This window comes from Porites lutea, chromosome 12, assembly GCF_958299795.1.
Source record: "Porites lutea chromosome 12, jaPorLute2.1, whole genome shotgun sequence".
Classification (NCBI taxonomy): Eukaryota; Metazoa; Cnidaria; class Anthozoa; order Scleractinia; family Poritidae; genus Porites; species Porites lutea.
In genome coordinates this window covers 15,037,926-15,045,599 of record NC_133212.1, presented here as the reverse complement: position 1 = coordinate 15,045,599, position 7,674 = coordinate 15,037,926, and positions in this window count along the sequence as shown.

The following is a 7,674-nucleotide window of genomic DNA, read 5'->3' as shown; positions in this document are numbered from 1 at the left end:
AACAGCACGAGAGTCAGCTGAGATTGGAGAAGATGTGTCAGAAGAGGCAGAAGCATCTAATGAAGTCGTTCAAGTGCGACCCTCAGAGACAACAGTGCGAACCACACGGTCTGGACGAAAGAACGAACGAACGAACGAACGAACGAACGCGACCCCGAGATCAATCATTATACCTGTTCTACGATTGACAGTCAAATATCCACGCTTACTAATGACACTGATGTCTCTATGGTTGATTAATACCAAAGATAAACTGCTGTTTGACACAAGTTGTACCATTTGTGCCACTGGACTGCACAGAACACACAAATTAACCAAATGCTCAGGACGGCAACTAACTAATAAAGGAACAAAATGAGAAAGGACTTTGGTATCAGGCGATATGTAGAAATTAAGGGCATCGAAACCGCCGCCTGGTTAGCTCAGTTGGGAGAGCGCCGGTCTGCTGAGCGGGAGGTCGCGTGTTCAAACCCTGACCGGACCAACACTTAGGGTCTTTAAATAACTAAGAAGAAAGTGCTGCCTTTGTAATGACATCTGCAAATGGTTAGACTTTCTAGTCTTCTCGGATAAGGACGAAAAACCGTAGGTCCCGTCTCACAACACTTTCACTGATCTGTTCTTGTGGGACGTAAAAGAACCCACACTACTGTTCGAAAAGGGTAGGGGACGTAGACCCCGGTGATGTGGCCAATCTTTACGGGTTGTGGGATTGGGTAGGGATGGCACCTTGCATGGGACCTATGAGTCCCGTTCGTGCCTATTCCCTTTGGGCAGGCCTGTGTCCAGAAAAGCTTGTAAAACTAAAAAAAAGAAACTAATTATATTAACTGGTATACAAAAGTGATTTTGGTGGCAACATTTGTTAACTTTCCACTTGATATCTACCATATTTTGAATGACAGCAGTTTAAACAACTGTGAAAATAAGCTCCTTAAAAACCATACTTTACCAGTTTACGTTTTAATGCCAGTGAACGAATATTATAAAATATATCGTAGCAAGTAACATACGGAAAATGGCCCATACTTTAATTTCCGGGATATTTGTGACCGGAATTTATGGGATACGGGATATTTGGTAAAAAAATTACAGGGATACGGGATATTAAGACCCCCCCTAATGGGGCCTCATATATGAATACAGCTAAACGGCTAACTATTTCCCACTATATAAGTATCATGCATTTTTAGCCGTTAATTAACGGCTAAATATTTCCCACTATATAAGTGTCATACCTTTTAAGCCGTTAATTAACGGCTAAATATTTCCGATATATATAAGGATAAAGCTAAACTTAGCCGTTATTTAACGGCTAACCATTTCCCACTATATAAGTGTCATGCGTTTTTAGCCGTTATTTAACGGCTAAATACTTCCAAAACATATAAAGAGACAGCTAAACTTAGCCGTTATTAAACGGCTAAATATTTCCAATACATATATGGAGAGGAGGTTATTATATATATATATATAATTGTTGAAGAGGAGGTTAATGGCAATGGGGCTAGGTGGTTCACACAAACACCCCACGATGGAGCTTAATAAAGGGGGTTAAAGGCCCCAACCCAGGACAACACCAAAATTGCATTTCCAGGAAATCACCTGCAAACGCCATAATTATAGGAGCCATTATTGTGTGATGAAAACCTGATAGTGAAACACCCTTCGCAAAACGATCTTAGCCGCTATTTTTTATTATTTACAAATTCCCCACCACCCTGACAGAAAGGCCCGGGGCGGGTGGGAATTGAGTGAGCCGTAGAAATTACAACTTAGCCGTTACTTACATACAACCACGGTACGGGATGATCAATTTATCCTTTTAATGAATGGCTTAATATATTCCACGTGTATAAATGGGAGTTTCAATTTAGCCGTTAATACACCACACCATAGGTTGTTGTTTTCTGAAGTGATCATTTTTAATCAGTCGTCATTTGATACTATACTTTCCAAAAGTCAGAACTGCGTGGCCGGTGGACCATGGCCGGACCAGTCATTTAACATTGAAATAGGCTTTTTCTAAGTGTTTTTGCTGAAACACCATCTCCTTCGTGTACACTATTTTGAAATGACAGAAAGGCCCGGGGCGGGTGGGAATTGAGTGACCCGTAAAAAAAAAATTAATAAAAATAGTGGCCAAAGAAAAGAATATCAACATTAACTACGGATCAAGAAGTCAGCAAGTCAATCCCAACAAGCGGAAACGAAAACGTTCAAGTCTTGTCAAAGTCGATGAAAGAAGAGCCATGCTAGACTTAACTCCCCCGGACAAGCGCCGCTGTCTTCTTAATAGTAAACGGAGCAACAGACGAAAAACAGGTCAAGCTTTGATAGGCAGTCAATTAGAAGTGGCGTACCAAGAAGAAAATAATGGGAAGATGATAAACATTGGCTGGTTTAGAGGAACCATCATTGCGTAAAACAAGACTACTGAATATCTTGTGAAGTTTGAACCCCTTGATAATGGAATTGAAGAAGAGGACTGGATCCCAACCATAAATAGCGCGGATGTGAGATTTCCGCAGTAATCGCATTTATTCCGATCCTCCCAGAAGCGTCGAGACCGCTAGAGAAATAATTGAAATTGACTCTGTTACAACAATGGAACGATCTAAGAATGCCAGCGTCTTATAGTTACAGACTTGGTCCTGATAAAGAGGAAAGATGATAAGACAAACCATGAAAGCTCGCAAGAAAATGAACTCGACAGTTATCTCCTCATCCTATAGCGACCAAGTTCACTAGGAAATACTTTATTGACTTATGGAAAAGTCTTGAGCGAACCAGCTGCTTCGCATACGGCCTCCCACGATCACTAATTGTTAAATCGTACGTTAATACTCTTGTCTAGAAATATCAAAACAGTTATCTCCACGCTTCTAGCCAATGACGTTTGTTTGAAACAAACGTTTTAGTTTTTAAGCAAAAAACTTACCATGACAATTTTAATTAAGAGCTCAACGGTAAATCGAGAACGCAAAAATTGAAACACACAGACTTGAAAAGAACACCAGATACGCAAAAGAAACTATTTAGTCGGACAAACTTAGGATTCGCATCCCTCCCCATCATATAGAAAGGAGAGGAAGATGTAAACAAATTCTTTTTCGCTTTCTAAGTTGTCATGAATATTGGCTTTCAACGACACTTTTTCCACCAACGACAAACGCTGTAGTTAAGGTTACATAAATTGTAGCCGTCACTTTCGGGCGCACTCAGATTTTAAAACAGCCAACGTAAGTAAATAGTCAAGAAACCGTTTAAGACACGTGCTTTTCATACGATTATTTTTGGCATAAGCGATTGAAAAATAACAACAGTATAATTGAGAGTTGAATGTGTAAAGCTGAAAATAATCAAGTATTGTTATTTTTAACGTACTCTTTTACTGTCATTATTTATTGTCACTTACACTGATGTGTATTTTGTTCATAGAAAGCCGTCCTCATTGTTTAGCTGTTCTCATGGACGTTTTGTCTCGGGTGGATTCATTTGGAATACACCAGTCTAGTGGGCGGTTTGTGCGCCAAGTGAATCTACCCTTCTGTTTCCGCGGGTGCCTCGGGTACAATTAAAAAAGTATCTTTTTTATCCATACAGGCCAGAAGATCAAAACTACAATAGTATGCTGATATTTTCTTACCAAAAGAAATGTACCGTATTAACCGCTTTGGGCATCCAAAATGAAAGTTATCATAAAGTCCTGAGTTTTCTTAATTCGTGCAATAAGCAGAAATTCAAAAGACATTTGTAATGTTTTTTTTTGTTTCAACAAGAACTAGCCAGTTAGGCAGTCTTTCAAATTTTGAAAAACGCTTCAGGTTAACAGTTTAATGTAAATATTAATTTCCAATTAATAGTTTAATAATTAAATTGATTAGGTCAAGTAAAAGAAAATTTAGTATGACTTGACAGGAACTTGACTTACGCTTAATAGAATATATTAATCGGTTTCGTCAAATAATCAGATTAGTTTTATGAAAGACGAAATTTCAACTACAGAAAGATTGGCGGTCTCTAATCCAAATCAAAATAACAGGAGCCCCAACAATCTCCTCGAGTTCCATACTGGCTGTCCCGAGCATGTTTTGTACCAGTAATATCAACCAGGTTTGACCTTCTCTCTAACCTATATATAGTGGAATTATTAGCGGTTAATTAACGGCTAAGGGAAAGTTCGTTTAATATGACAAGGGGGGGATGAAGATATTGAGGGGGGGCTCCGAAAATTTTTAGACACCCGAAGGGGGGGCTCTGAAAAAATTGTTGCGCTAGGAGGGGGGGCTCCGAAAATTTGTATACTTCAAAACCAACACATGACATCATCATACAGATCGGATGGTTTTCAACTCAACAATTTAATGACCTGTGCAACTCAGCTATATCACGTGGTTTACAGATATAACAAATGTAGTCTCAGTAATTATTACACTCTTGTTCATCCCAAAAATGCTTTAGAAAATTGTATCACAACTGTATCTCAAGTTTGTCATAGTATAAACCATTGGAGACAATAACGGTAAATATATTTAATACAGTCTAGCGATCTTTTTTCAGGGGAGCAAAGGAATTGAAGGAGGAGGGGGGGGGGCTCTGAAATTTTTTCGACTACCAAGGAGGGGGCTCCTAAAAAATTGAACCGCTAGCGAGGGGGGCTGCTAAAATTTCAAGCTTCGAGTTTCAATATCTTCATCCCCCCCCCCCCTTGTCATATTAAATGAACTTTCCCTAAGTATGACTTCCTACACATATATAAAATGAAATGTTTAGCCGTTAATAAACGGCTAAGTTTTACCTGCTATACATATATGTATAAGGACTATTTAGCCGTTAATTAATGGCTAAGTTTAACCTTCTTTCTATATATATAGGAAATGTTTAGCCGTTAATTAATAGCTAAGTTTAACCTTCTTTTCATACATGTAGAAAATTTTTAGCCGTTAATTAACGGCTAAATGTTACCTACTCTACATATATCGTTATATAAAAGGAATATTTAGCCGTTAATTAATGGCTAAGTTTCACCTACTACATATGTATAGGAAATGTTTAGCCGTTAATTAATGGATAAATAATTTCTATAAGAAGGAAAATATTTAGCCGTTAATTAATGGCTAAATTCTCGGTTTGTAGAATATACAAAGTGACTTTATGGCTAAATTTTTCTTTTAACTGTAGTGTAAATTTATTGCAAATTTTGCATTTATATATACACCCGGAGCAGCTTTGCTGTGCGTTAGAAGTTGGAATATTTTTCCTGAAAATTCTCCTGCGCATAGCAATCTTGGCTATTTTATCGTCCATCCCACCTTCATCAAATAGCCAAACTTCGAATAAACACTTCGAACTTACTAGGGATATATTCAAATACAATATATTACCTGCCATCGATTCCTACCGATCACACTTAGTTACCAGACAAAAATCAATCATTCGGTACGTGGGTATGCTGCGTAATTACATGAAAACACCACCGAGTACAAAGATTGTCAAAAGTAATGTTCCCTCGAAAAACACAGGAAAGGGATTATATAGGTATCTTATCTATCTTCTGGAAAACGACCCAGTGAATACAGTAATCTCAACTAGTTACCGTCTCCCAACCGGTGCTAATAAGACAACAGCGCGTAGATTTTGATCCGGACAATCGGCGACAAAATGAGTTGAGACACTTCGCCCAAAACTGGGCTTTTTTACGTTTTATTAACTTCAAAAGGAGGAAATATAGCTTTCCTCCCCCATCCCCTCCGTGCAATGTTGTGCCCTTGTTCTAGCTACCTATAGAAAACAACAAACACCCCAACTTTGAATGGAGGGGACAGGGGAGGGGTGCGGATTCTTTTGTTCTCCGAAGCTGCCCTATTCAAGTACAATGTCTCAACAATTTTGTCGCCGATTGTAGTTGCTATCGCTTTCGCGCCGTTTTCAAATATCATTTGAAGAGGAGTTTGCGAATCGAAATTCTTACTGTGGCTTATGATGGCTAACATGCAATATAATTGTACAACGACGCTTGAGAAAGGGGAGAAAATAACTGCCCTTTGGACGTCCGGTTCAAACCAGGCACAAATCGCAGAAGAAGTTGGATTATCGCCTCTAACAGTATCCAATATTGTGAACAAATTCGATTCCCTACCCCTGATGTTGTTGAATTTGTAGAATACTCTCTCGTACTCTCGTTCCTGTCAATATTGATAAATGTTTGCAAAGAAGGATCTTTGTATGATATTACGATTTGCTGGTTGTCAACGCCTTGAACAAACGGTACAGCTTTTCTCACACAACTGAAAAGATCTTGGTAGTTGCTCAGTGGCTCAACTACGTAAGAACTCGCAAACCTGTCTTCAAAATATTGGAGTAACACTTGAAACATTTTGGAAAATCTCAACAAGTTCTTGCCACGAGGTATAGTACCAAATGAACTGAGCAACTTGTCCGACTCAAACTGTCAATCAAAATACCAATGTTCTAGCAGAAGTTTGAAAATTTCCCATCAAAAGAACATCCGCTTTGACTGTAAAAAACTAAATGCCCAGCAGCCAGAAATTTTCTAGAATATTTGCAAAATCCCTTCTTCTCCTCATTTGAAAGTATTCTATCTTCATTTAGTATATTACTAAGTGATCACCAGGAAAACAAGTATGGCTTCGCAGCTGAGCGCGGGTTGTGTCTTCTTGGGCTCACGGGCACGTTTTCACACAAGCTAAATCAGGGGCACCCAACGCTGGACTGTTTTCTGTAAAATATCTGTGCGGAGAAGCAGATATTGCCTTGAAAGATTGAATTGATTGCAGAAAGATTTTAGGTAGCTCATTGTATTTGAAAACCAGAGGGGTTTGGGTCCAGAGAACCCTCTGGACTGGTCCCTGTATCTTAAAGACAGAAAAGGTTTCACATAGCTGCAGAGACATCATTGTTTCAATGCTCTGGGAGATCAATTTTTATTTTCAACTTTTACTGAACCCCGTATTGTAGTCTGGAATGTCATCAGTCTCTTCGCCCCACCCCCATGGGTGCTCATGGGAGGTGGGGGGCAAAACGGTAGTCTCCTTGGCTGTCTCTTGGGTACATTGTGTGACTGTTTCTGAACAACTACGAAGGAGATTAGGGAATGGACTGATAATTGGAATTTTCCATCTGCACTGAACAAGGAGGAGGTTCTGCATGCTCATCAGTGGGTTTTAAAAAAAAACTTTGTGCTGTCACAGCACAAGAAAGCAATGAATGAGTGTTCATTGAATGAAGTAGAAACAACTATTGACTTTAATATTATTGTAAGTTTCATTTTTATGCTTGTCCTTGATTCCCGCTGTATACATTTCTTCCTCCTCTTTTTCTAATAGCAGGAAGGGGATGGCTTCCGTTCTTCGGCATGGTTTTTAAGAAGCCTATCAAACCTATGTTTTTAATATGCCTTTGATAGGTTTTTGGACTTGATTGTTCTCAATATTTGATAGCATATTTTCTATTGTTTAAATGAAGGTCTACATTAAATCATTGAGTACACCAAAGAGGGGAAGTGGTGAGGGCAGATGCTGCATAACAGATCAAGAATTGTGACATTTTTGATAAAATGCTTAACAAGTAAAGGTCCATATTTCCAGTTCAATGAAGGGTGTTGTAATTATGAATGAACTAAAACTCAATATCCTGACTTTGTGAAGTAGC